This window comes from Myotis daubentonii, chromosome 6 (genome assembly GCF_963259705.1).
Source record: "Myotis daubentonii chromosome 6, mMyoDau2.1, whole genome shotgun sequence".
NCBI lineage: Eukaryota > Metazoa > Chordata > Mammalia > Chiroptera > Vespertilionidae > Myotis > Myotis daubentonii.
Window position 1 is genome coordinate 60,531,555 of NC_081845.1, and position 13,905 is coordinate 60,545,459.

General features: G+C 37.3%; 1 long non-coding RNA gene across 1 annotated transcript in view; it reads right to left on the reverse strand.

Moving 5' to 3' along the window:
- LOC132237138 (uncharacterized) overlaps nucleotides 1–13,905 on the reverse strand; it is an 80,841-nt gene that overhangs the window by 64,209 nt on the left and 2,727 nt on the right. The gene's annotated exons all lie outside the window — the stretch shown is intronic.

Genomic DNA, 13,905 nt, shown 5'->3' on the forward strand with positions numbered 1-13,905 from the left:
AGGGCCAACACACAAAATTCCCTGTGGAGCCATCCACCTTGTGCTCTGGCAGAGGAAGGGTGAAGTGGACTGGAGCTGTGAGAGCAGAAGCCAGGATTGGGGACTCAGGGGATAGAGCTCAGAAGGCAGACACCCCAAGTTTCCTGGGCTGAGCATTCCCTCACACAGAAGAGGACATCTTTCCCACATAGACAGGTGCCTTGCCTGGGGGGAAGAAAGTTGATACATGCTATTAGAAACAACATTGCCCTGAGGCCACTAAGAGATTAAAAATAACAATTAGCCTCCAGGCAGAAGCAACTGCCCCACCCTGTTGAAAAAACTCTCACAACACCTGAGGACGATTGCCTGGGGGGAAATTAAAGTTGGAATCCTATCAGTCTGTAGGCAGATATGTTTTCTGGAGGCTTTGAGTCTTTGCCTGATCTACTTAGTTAGAAACAGCCTTTTAACATTGTCCTGCACTAGAGATTGAGAGGTGTAGAGCAAGCATGTCAAACTCAAAGGTAACATGGGACAAATAAATGAGGTATGCAGCCCGCAGGCCATGAGTTTGACATGCTTGGTATAGAGGATCTACCTAATACATAGTCACAAACCCAAACAGAGAGCCAAACTGAGGAGACAAAAAAACAACCCTCAAATGAAAGAACTAGAGAATTCTCCAGAAGAGATAAATGAAGCAGAGATAAGAAATTTATCTGAAACAGAGTTCAGAGTAATGATGGTAAAGATGCTCAACAGCATGAAAAAAGATACAGTAACTATGAAAAAAGAACAGTCTGAGATAAAGAATGACATAACACAAATAAAGAACACATTGGAAGGAATACACAGCAGATTAGGGGAAGCTGAGGATCAAATCAGTGAATTAGAAGACAGAGTTGAAAATATCACACAAACAGAAAATCAAAAAGAAAAAAACAATTAAAAAACAGAGGACAGCTTAAGGGAGCTGTGGGACAACATGAAGTGTAACAATATTAGAATAGCAGGTGTCCCAGAAGAGGCAGAAAGTTCCCATAAGGCTGATACCTGATTTCTCATCAGAAACTCTACAGGCCAGAAGGAAATAGCATGAAATACTCAAGGTAATGGGAAGCAAGGACCCGAGACCAAGATTACTATATCCAGCAAGGCTATTATTCAAAATAGATGGTCAAATAAAGAGCTTCCCAGACAAAAAAAGGCTAAAGGAGTACATCACCATCAAGCCAGGATTACAAGAAATGCTAAAGGGATTGCTGTAATGAGAAGAAGAAACAGAGAGAGAAACCTAGCCATTCAGAACTAAAATGGCAATAAATAAGTACCTATCAATAACCCTTAATGTAAATGGATTAAATGCTCCAATCAAAAGGTGTAAGGTAGCTGAATGGATACAAAAACATGACCCAACTATATGCTATCTACAAGAGACCTACCTAAAAACAAAAGACACACACAGGATGAGAGTGAAAGGATGGAAAAAAATCTTCCATGCAAATGGAAAAGAAGAAAAAGCTGGTGTAGCTATACTCATATCTGACAAAATACACATTAAAATGAAGGCCATCACAAGAGACAACAAAGGTCACTACATAATGCTAAAGGGATCGATTCAACAAGAGGCTATAATCCTGGTAAACACATATGCACCCAACATGGGAGCACCTAAATATATAAAAAAAAATTTCCAGAGGACTTTAACGGAGAGATCGACAACAATACAGTCATAGTAGGGGACTTTAACACTCCTCTGACTTCACTGGATAGATCTTCAAGACAAAAACTTAACAAGGAAACGGAGACTCTAAAGGACACACTGGATCACATGGATTTAACTGATATTTATAGAACATTTCATCCCAAAGCAGCAGAATATACATTCTTCTCAAGTGCACATGGATCATTCACAAAGGGAGATCACATCTTAAGATACAAAACAAATCTCTACAAGTTCAAGAAGATTGAAATCATATCAAGCATCTTCTCAGATCACAGTGGAATGAAATTAGAAATCAACTACAGTAAAAACACACAAAAACATTCCAACACATGGAGGTTAAATAGCATGTTATTAAACAACTAGAGGCCTGTTGCATGAAGAGATTCGTGCAATAGGCCTTCCTTTCCCCTGGCTGCTGGCACCGGTTTGCCTCTGGCACCCGGGGCCCAGGCCTTTGCTCCGGCCGAATTCTGGCCGGAGCCAGCCCCGGAAATGTCAGGCTTTGCTGCTCCACCGGCCCTGCAGCCATGAGGTCTTGCTGCTCCGCCTGCCAGGAAATGTCAGTCCTCACTGCTCCACCAGCTCCAGAAACGTCAGGCCTCGCTGCTCCACCGGCCCCGGGCCGTCAGGCTTCGCTCCACCGCTTGGAGCCTACGTATGCAAATTAACCGCCATCTTTGTTGGTGGTTAATTTGCATACCGTGATGATTAGCCAATGGGAGGCGTAGCGAATGTACGGTCAATTACCATGTTTGTCTGTTATTAGATAGGATGAATGGGTTACCAATGAGATCAAGAAAGAAATCAAAAACTTCCTGGAAACCAATGAAAATAAACACACAACAACCAAAAATCTCTGGGCCACAGAAAAAGCAGTCCTGAAAGGGAAGTTTGTAACACTACTGGCATACCTCAAAAAAAAAAAAAATCAGCAATAAATTATTTAACCCTACAACTTAAAAAACTAGAAAGAGAACAACAACAACAACAACAACGCCCAGAATATGTAGAAGGAAGGAAATAATAAAGATTAGAACAGAAATAAATAACATAGAGACTAAAAAAACAATACAAAAAAAAAATCAATGAAACCAAGAGCTGCTTCTTTGAAAGGATAAACAAAATTGATAAACCATTAGCTGGATGGCTTCACAGGGGAGTTTTACCAAACAGTCATAGAAGAACTAACACCTATACTTCTCAACTATTTCAGAAAATCCAAGAGGAAGCAACACTTTCAAACTCTTTTTATGAGGCCAGCATTATCCTAACTCCAAAACCAGATAAAGACACTACAAAGAAAAAGAATTACAGGCCAATATCCCTGATAAACATAGATGCTAAAATCCTCAACAAAATTCTAGCAAATCGTATCCAGCAATATATTAAAAAGTTCATACAGCACGATCAAGTGAGATTTATTCCAGGGATGCAAGGCTGGTACAATACTCTCAAATCAATAAATGTGCTACATCACATAAACAAATTGAAAGACAAAAATCACATGATATATCAATAGATGCAGAAAAAGCATTCAACAAAATCCAACACCCATTTTTGATAAAAACTCCTAGCAAAGTGGGGATAGAGGGAGCATATATCAACCTGATAAAGGCAATATATGACAAAACTATAGCCAATGGGCAAAAACAACTAGTAAAACCATTTCCCCTAAGAATAGGAACAAGACAGGATGCCCATTTTCACCACTCCTGTTTGACATAGTACTGGAAGTGCTAGCCATAGTGATCAGACAAGAAGAAATAAAAGGCATCCAAATTGGAAAAGAAGAAGTAAAGCTGTCATTATTCGCAAACGACATGACATTGTACATAGAAAACCTCTAAGACTCCATCAAAAAACTACTAGAATAAATAAATGAATTCGCAATGTAGCAGGATACAAAATTAACACCCAGAAATCTATGACTTTTTTATACACTAATAGTGAACTTACAGAAAGAGAGACTAAAAAAGCAATCCCATTTACCATCACACCAAAAAAATTAAGATACCTACGAATAAACTTAACTAAGGAGGTAAAAGACCTGTACTCGGAAAACTACAGGACATTGGAAAAAGGGATAAAGGAAGACATAAACAAATGGAAGAATATGCCGTGTTCATGAATTGGTAAAATCAACATCATTAAAATGTCCATATTACCCAAAGAAATCTATAGATTCAATACAATCCCCATTAAGGTAGCAACAGAATATTTCACAGACCTAGAACAAACTCTCCAAAAATTCATATGAAATAAAAAAAGACCCTGAATAGACACAGCAATCCTGAGAAAGAAGAACAATATTGGAGGGATCACAATACCAGATATCAAGCTATATTACCAAGCCACTATTCTCAAAACTGCCTGATACTGGCACAAAAACAGACATATAGACCAATGGAATAGAATAGAGAACCCAGAAATCGACCCAAATACTATGCTCAATTAATATTTGACAAAGGAGGCAAGAACATACAATGGAGTCAAGACAATCTCTTCAATAAATGGTGTTGGGAAAATTGGTCAGATACATGCAAAAAAATGAAACTAGACCATCAACTTACACCATACACAAAAATAAACTCAAAATGGGTAAAGGACTTAAATGTAAGACAGGAAACCATAAAAATCTTAGAAGAATCCATAGGTAGCAAAATATCAGACATGTCATAGCAATATCTTTGCCAATACAGCTCCTAAGGCAATGGAAACTAAGGAGAAAATAAACAACGAGGACTACATCAAAATTAAAAGCTTCTGCACTGCAAAAGAAACCATCAACAAAACAAGAAAGCCCACTGCATGGGAAAACATATTTGCCAATGTTATCTCCGTTAAGGGTTTAAGCTCCAAAATTTGCGGGGAACTCATAGAACTCAACAAAAGGAAGAAACAATCCAGTCAAAAAATGAGCAAAGGACCTAAATAGACACTTTTTGAAAGAGGACAGACAGAAGGCTAAGAGACATATAAAAACATGCTCAAAGTTACTAATCATCCGAGAGATGCAAATCAAAATGACAATGAGGTACCATCTCACTTTTGTCAGAATGGCTCTATCATCAACAAATTAACAAACGACAAGTGCTGGTGAGGTTGCAGAGAAAAAGGAACCCTCTTGCACTGCTGGTGGGAATGCAGACTGGTGCAACCACTGTGGAAAAACAGTATGGAGTTTCCTCAAAAAAATTAAAAATGGAACTTCCATTTGACCCAGTAATCCCACTTCTAGGAATACATCCCAAAAAATCAGAAACACCAATCAGAAAGAATATATGCACCCCTATGTTCTAGCAGCACAATTTACAATAGCTAAGATTTGGAAAAAGCTTAAGTGCCCATCAGCAAATGAGTGGATTAAAAAATGGTGGTACATCTATACCAGTGGTTGGCAAACTGCAGCCCCTTGAGTGTGGCTCTTCCACAAAATATCCCGTGCGGGTGCGCATGTACAGTGCGATTGAAACTTCGTGGCCACACTCAAAGGGCCAAAAAACCGCATGTGGCTCGGGAGCCACGGTTTGCCAACCCGGATCTATACAATGGAATACTACCCTGCTGTAAAAAAGAAGAAACTCTTACCATTTGCAACAGCATGGATGGACCTGGAGAGCATTATGCTAAGCGAAATAAGCCAGTCGGAGAAACATAAATATCACATGATCTCACTCATTTGTGGAATATAATGAACAACATAAACTGATGAAGAAAAATAGAGACAGAGAAAAAAATATTTTAGAATATAATAGAAGTAATCCTGTTATATGAGGATTTTTAATATTTCCTACAACTTTTGTGATCGTATACTAAAATAACTATGTTAGTACAGTTTTTGTTTTTCTTGAACTATTAGTGATTATTGCATGTAACATTACAAAAAAAATAACATAGATGGTGCCGGGTGGGTACTGGAAATACCGAGAAGAACATTTTGTAAAGCACATGATTGTCTAACCATATGCTGTATACCTGAAACTAATGCAAAATAATATTGAATGTAAACTGTAATTAAAAATAATTTTAAAAAGAAAAAATAAAACATGTTAGAGCAAAAGTAAAAAAATAAAATAAAGGAAGTCTCCAATCCCCATTAAGGATTATTTGTGTATTCCAATGTTACAAGAACAGTATTTTAAAGCATTTCAATAAAATATGTTAATTAAAAAAGAAATAATTGATAAGCTGGAGTTTATTAAGCTCACAAAATTCTACTCTGTAAAAGACAATGTCAAGAGAATTAGAAGACAAGCAGGGCTGACAATATGTACAAAACACACATCTGTTAACAGACCTTTACCCAAAATACAGGGAAAAAAAACTCAACAAGAAAATAAGCAACCCAATTAAAAAAATGGGCCAAAGAACTTAATAGACACCTCACCAAAGAAAATATATAGATGGCAAATAAGCCTATAAAAAGATGCGCAAGATCACAAGTTAGCAGAGAAATATTTCTAATGTTAATGTATAGTACCATGGGACAATGCTTTTTGTTTCTAGTACTCTTCCTTGTGGCACTTTGCATTAGTTTTTGGCACAAAAGCTATTTAGGATAATGTTTTATAGGGAATAATCTAAAATTATTCCCTTGTCTAGCAGAATAATCTAAAATAACTAGTAGATCCCTTATTTGTTCTAGTAGTTCATCTTAGGATCCTGCCACTTGATATCATTAGCTTGGCCTTTTCTCCCCATAAAAGCTTACTATCAATTGAAATTAGTAAATTTTAACGTGCATTTGTATGCCCCATCACATTCTAAAATATGAAACTGACTGACTCCATTGTTGACTCTGGATCTGTTCTTCAGAAACTTACTAAATTCTTTTCTTGCTATGTCTCATTTCCTCTTTACTAAAATTTGCTTATATGTCCAATAAAACATTGCTATTATATGTATAATTGCCTTCCATCATATATACATACCTACTCATACATCTAAGTGTGGTTTTGGTAGAAGAAAAATAAGAAGAGCATGAAGCATGACTTTGAATTCTGGTCTAGATGATGGAGTAGGTAAGTGCTATGCTCACCTCCTCGCATGACCACATCAAAAATACAACTAAACTACAGAACAACCATCATTGAAGACTGTCTGAAGTGTAGCTAAATGGAAGTCCTATAATTAAGAAAATATGAGAAGCCACATTGAGACTGATAGGAGGGGTAGAGACACAAAGCTGTCTGGTCCCACACCCACATATGGTGGTTAAAAATCAGAAGGGATATCTTGGCTGCAATGGTTCTCCCTGAGATGTGAAGAGTCCCAGCCCAGGGTTCTAGTGCCAGGAAGGCAAGTCCCCATAACTTCTGACTGTGAAAGCCATCAGGGATTGTAACTGAGTGAGAGAAGAGCTCCGAGAATCCTAGGTGTTCACTAAAAAGGCTCACAAATGGACTCACTCACTTACAGATCACATGCTCTGAGCTCCAGCACTCGCGCAGTAGTTTGAAAGGCAGCAGGGACATACAGGGAGGAACTGAATTGTCTGACTTCAAGGTGAGGGCTGAGGAGACAGCTTCTCCCAGACAAAGGTGCTGGCAGAAGCCTTTGTTCCTTTGCTGAGCCCTCTCCTTGAAAGTGTAGGTAGGCACCATATCGGAGTCTACATCAACCTGGCTAACACCTTTGGCCCTGCCCGGATGATTCTCAAGACCTCACCCCACCAACTTGCTGGCCCACCCAAGCTGCTTCCAGAAGCTTTTCCATACAAACACCCTGTTTTGGCTCTTGCTGTGGACTTTCTTAAAATCTCCCAAAGGTTCACAAACACCAAACAAGCAGCATCTGGCTGCGGTGTGCCCTGAACCTCTTACTAAGCAGCTCAAACCCCAGCATTAGTGGGAACCAGCCTCAGATCCCAGCTTAGCCTCTCCCAGGCACCTCTAAGCCTATCATAAGTGGCAACCATCTATAGATCCCTTTGTAGCTCATACACAGTGGCCCCAGATAGGGCATAGGCAACGACTAACCTGGGCCTGTACCAGAGCCCCTCTCAAGAGGGTCCAGAATCAATATACCCAGCAGCCAGCTGCAGACCACACCAGAACAGCACCCAACCATCTCCATAAATTATACACCCAAAGGGAAGAGTCGGCAGCATCAGAATCCTGCTAGAGTGAATCCTGTGACAGAGGGTCAGCTGCTGCAAAACAGTTCCTTCACTGTAGTTACAGCCAGTCCTCACAACCGGTCAGCCAATCCCTCCCACTGATGTGCCCACAGCAATCAAGGCTCAACTACTACAAAAGGGTACACACAAACCACACAAAGGACACACCTGGAGCATTCAGCTCAGGTGACTAGGGAGACTGCACAACTGGGCACCCAAAAGGGCACTTACTACATAATACCTCTCTGCCAAGACCGGGAGATTTATATCAGCTCTACCCAACACATAGAAACAAATACAGGGACCATAACATCCCTTCTTTTAATATTCAAATAATTCTGTAATGAAGGCTCTGAAAGGACAGAGCTAATGTCCAAATGTTACACGATAGTCTGGTGTTTCTTTAAATACATTATATATTTTGTTTTCTTCCTTTAAGTAAAGTATATGAAATTATGGCAAACTGGGGTCATTGTTAGGAACCATCTATATAATAAAAGCCTAAGTGACTGTTATGGCAGAACAACCAGAACGACTGGTCACTATGATGTGCACTGACCACCAGGGGGCAGACGCTCAATGAAGGAGCTGCCCCCTGGTGGTCAGTGTGCTCCCACAGGGGGAGTGCCACTCAGCCAGAAGCTGGGCTCATGGCTGGTGAGCTCAGCGGCGGTGGTGGGAGCCTCTCCCGCCTCTGCAGCAGCACTAGGGAAGAAGCAGCGAGCTGAGCGGTAAGGAGCAGCGAGCAAGTGGGTGGTAAGGAGCGCAGGGTCCCGGACTGCAAGAGGGATGTCTGCCTGCTGGCTTAGATCCAATCTCCACAGGGAACAGGCCTAAGCCGGCAGGCACACATCCTCCAAGGGGTCCTGGACTGCAAGAGGGCACAGACCGGGCTGAGCCCCCCCCCCCCACCCCAGTGCATGAATTTTGTGCACCAGGCCTCTATTACTAATATAAGTCCAGAAATGACCATAGTTTCTTTATCTAATAGACATATTTTAAGGAAAACAATTGAATGTGCCTGTTGTATATTCTGAATTGTTGAATATACCGGGGACATAGAAAACTAAAATGGAGAGCTCATTCTACAGGAAAAATATTAGTGAATCAGAACAATATAAAACTGTAACATACCTGAAAGCTGTGCTACAGTTGAGACATACGAAAGGGGTTCTGGAAACACAGAGGATGAACACCTAGCTGTCTGCTGGGAGGAGAGGCATACAGGCTTTCTCAAGGAAGTGAGGATTAGGTCGTGACTTGAAAACTGTATGAAAATTGGTCTGATTCTGAGATGAAGAGTCCAGAAAGAGCAACCAGTATATGCAGAAAACGAAAGAAAGGCTTATTTGGATAATTATTTCCATATAGGAGGAGTTTAGAGTGCTTCTGGTACAGTGGGTAAAGTTGAGTGTGAAGAGGTTGAGGAGGGCAGATTATAAGGGATCTCATGTCATACTAAGGATTGTCCAGGAGTTGATGAAGCATCATTTAACGATTTAAGCAGTTGAGTGATATGATCTGTTTTGTTAGCAGTTTACATTTCCAACCATAAGAGAACTAAGAGAACTTCTTTAGAAAGGATCCCAATGTCCTTGTCCAGCCAATCTATTTCCAAGGCTTAATACAGTGCCTAGAATATGATAGCTGCTCGAAAAATGTTTAATATATGAGGAAGTAAATAGATCAATCAATCAATCAACCAATCAATGACAGAGCTAAGTTAGTTAGAATTTGCTTCTGGACTACAGATCAAATTTTTTACAGGGGTAATGTTAAGTTTTATTTTCAGACATTTAAACAAAAAGGGGGTGAAATAAGATTGACCAAATGTGGATAATTATGAATGCTGGGAATCTGGTACCTGGTGGGTCATATTTCTGTTTTCTTTACTTTTTCAAACGTTTGACATTTTTCCAGAATAAAGAGGCTTAAATGATTGCTCCTGAGATAAGGAGAGCTGATTTCTAGATTCCAGTGTGTTGAAGCATAAATATCTTAGTTTTAAAAAGCTAAACTTTTAAAGAATGATATATTTGTACTTAAAAAAAATGAAAAGAAAAATCATGGACACTATAAAAAACGTTTGGAGTCAATGCAACCCTTGATTTCTAGATTTGTAAGTTTTTGATCTAATGTTGGCTAGAGAACTTCATGATTTAAACCTTTTCATAGTTTATATTATAAAACTGAAACTAATCTGTTAGAAATGAGTTGTTCAATTTCTTTAAAATATGGAAATTACATGCTCATCCCAAAAAGTACTTTGAAAAAATGTTTTCATATTAATCTATATCACACTTGATTACTTCACAAAATTTGTTATTTTGTAGTTACTAAAAATAACTTGGTGGAATTTATTTCTGCTTGTATTTGTAAAATATATATACTTTGTACTAAAAACTATATATATAAAAATTGTTTCTATTTCAGGAATATAAATTCTTTATATTTAAATTTAAAAGGTATGGATAGCCATTGATTCATACCTCTTTCAGTCCATTCAATAAATTGAGTAATTGCTCCTAAATAAAGTTAGGTTTTAATAATTGATAACCTCTGGAGACTGGCCAGACTAGCACTGAAGTCTTTGCTTTGCAGGTGTAGAGGAAAGTCTCAGCTGCTTCAGATTAGCTCTCATATCTACCATCAGCCTCTGGTGAACTGGTATCTCCATGTATTGGACACAATGTTGTACACATGAGTGTCTAGCTGAAAGCCAGTATTTTAAATGATGATTCTTCAGTTGATGTACAGAGAGAAAGTAAGAATGCTGCAATGAGACTAAGATAGAAGTAGGAATGGCAGATGGACACAAGGGACAGAGAGTAAAGATCGACTTTGGGTCTTTATTTTAACTCATATGATTTTGCCCAGGAAAAAAGAAAGTTTCACAGTAGTAGTACAAGTCACCAAAACTTGTGACAGAACTTATTTTTCTTCTTAACATTAAAAAAATTCATTTCTATTAAAATAATCTCTTAATAATAAAAAGGAAAAAGAAGAGACCACGTAAGAAACTGGCTGAATAAAAGGGAAATGAGCTTTGTAATTATCCTAATAGAAAAATGCTATGTTAATAGGCATTTACTAATGTGTGTATACATTTTTTGGAGATACTCTACATATGCTTCACAAATAGAAAATTCTTGCTGCTTATTACTTCATTTCTTTCCTATGGAAAAGCAGAGGAAGGAACTGTTTTTTCCTCCTTTCACACCCGTTGTGTAAATTGTCTCTCTAGTCTTTTGCCTAATAACCAGGAAAGCTAAAAATAAGAGATACTGAAGATCTTAATGTGTGACTGTCTCAACTAATAGAAGCAAAGAATACATTCCTTCATATTTTAGAGCTCTTAAGATCTGTCCAAATTAATTGTGTATCTTACTTCCTATATTTGGTTTACCATTGGAAACTAAAGTCTGAGTGATGGAAGAGAAGGAAATTGGAAATTTGTAGAGATACTGAGAAAACCGAAAATTTGCTATATCAGGGAAATATGGAAATCTTATACATATATTTGGACACATACACAAAAACACCAAAATATTGAATGACAAAAACAAGTATAAAGTGTAACATGTGCAAACCAGAGAGGTGAGAATGGCAAGACAAAAAGGCAATATATTTCTTCCTTCTAATACAATACAGCTTACTTGATATTCTTAAGATGTTCTAGAATAATGTTCAGCTACATTATTCTGATAACTGTTGAGAGGAAATAACACATATGCCCTTACCAGTAGATCCCATTTAAAGGCTACATTAGTTTTTATACAAATTATTATCAGTTGGTAAATTCTGATGAACATTAAAAAATCCGCTATAACCATTTCACCCACACCAATATTTTTATGCATTCAAATGTAAGCATGAAAATTATGAATGCAATGGAATTTGTAGGTGTAACATCAAAACCAAATTATAAGCTTTTCTTAAATTTTGAACATATACATCTCAGTTGGAAGACCTACTTGCTATCAACAATATTTTAAATTTGAACTGTATAATAGAACTCATTCTTTAGGGTAGTTAGCTAACCACTATTTCAACAAATACACGACTATAGCCATCAAAGGGAACAAAGTAGAGAGGCATAAGTCAAGATCTTTGCCAAGTATTTAAATAAGAGAAGAAAAATAGAGGCAATTTATAAAATAAGGTAGTAAATTAGGCCTTCCTATAGGAATTTGGAAAAATGGAAAGCCCTTTTTTTATTACAAAGTCAGTTTAAATCTATATTGGCTTTATTTTCCATTTTGAGTTGGATCTTACTTTCGTATATGTCTTACTGTCATATTTGAATCTCAAGTCAGACTTGTGGGCACTCTGAAGATCTTATTCTTTTAAACAACCATTCTCCTTTCCCAACAACAGTGTCTACTTTGGTGTCCTTGATTCTGAGTGTTTTTATTATGCAGACATTCCTCGCTAACTTGTCAGATAAACCTCCCCCTTTCCTTTCCATGAGTAAAATAATTTTTTTCTTCTTTGGGGTTTTTAGTTTACGAATTTGGGTACATGTAAAGGCAAGTTACTACATAACTCTTGCCATCAAATTCCCTCTTAAAAGCACATTGACAATAGCATACTTGTTTAACACACTACCACTAGCAGCTTTCAATGACACTGCATCCCTTCCCTGAGTCTATGCTCTCTCCTTCCACTGTTCTCTGATCAGTCCAGCCCACTCTCCATCCATCAGACATCTTCATACCATACAGCATGCCTACAGACTTCTCCTTTAAGTTTCTTGCCATCTGGAACAGCTTTTTCTACTCCATCCACTGTGTTGCTTTAAATCTTGGGGGAATATGTTCTAAAATTGCTTTTCTACATTAATCTTTGTAATTGTACTGTTAGATCATGAAGTCATGTTAAAAATAAAACATGTATGTCCATGAAGATATGTCTTTTTTGTGCAAACTAAAACTTAACATTAGAAAAAAAAATTCCAAGCTCCGAGGATTATTTAATTTGGAGGAAAAAAAAGTTGAGTGGTGAATTACTAATAACATTTAAATAAGTAAGGGATTATTTGATTGTTGGTAACCAGCTAATTTTTGTTAGGTTAAAAGGAATTGTGCTCTAATTTAAGTGAAAAGCTTTCTCAGTGGAGACAATATAAATTGTTAAATAATGACTTGGCTTCCTCTAGTCTTTCTGTAGCAGCTAAATAGTATATTTGCTCATATTGCAAATTTGATATATATTCAAGCTTTATAAAGGGAGAAGAATATGTGTGTTGAGAGAAAGTCAGAGAGATCTGAGCAGAAACATACAATATTGGGGAGCAATCCAGAAGAAGGAGTGAGGTGTATTACACAAGATTCTTTTGACAGCTGTATTTTGTTGTCAGGACAGATGAGTATTAAAAAAGGTTGTTTTTGAAGAACAGTGTTTTCTACTTTTCCATTTCTACATTTTATAGCTATAAATAAAGCATGATATCAACATAAAAAAGGGATTTAATATATAATTTTAAAAAATTTTGCAGAGTTTTTTGAGCTATGTATTATTTCATGCTAGTGGAGATAAGCGAAATTTTTTCATAAGTGTGGTGGAATCCTTTTATTTATAAATACTATCCTATCTTGTTCCAGAAAGAACTTGAATGGCAGCATTTGATTATTTCATTAGAATAATAACTTATCACAATCAAGACAAACTTTTTGTAAAATATTTATCTTGTTTCATGTGATGCCAAGTGAAAACAAGTGGTGAATTTCACAGAAATTTTTCTTGAACTTCACATTTCAAGAAAAGTTTGTAATTCTCCTAAAGAGACTACTATAATAAAAACATGAATCATTGGTTTTCCAAACTTTTACTATTTTTGTTAGCCTTCTTATATAAAAGGCATGAAAATCTTTTAAATTAACACTTTATTTTCGAAGTCCATGAAAAAGTTAAAATAAACCAATAGAAAGGGATATAGATGGAATCAGAACTATCCTTATATGCAAAAGAGAAGGCTGAGAAAAGAATTGCAAGTGCCATCACCTTGGGAACTAAAATATAGGACTTCAAGGTAAGATTTTCTTTCTATATGATAGGCACAGTCTTTCCGTATATACAT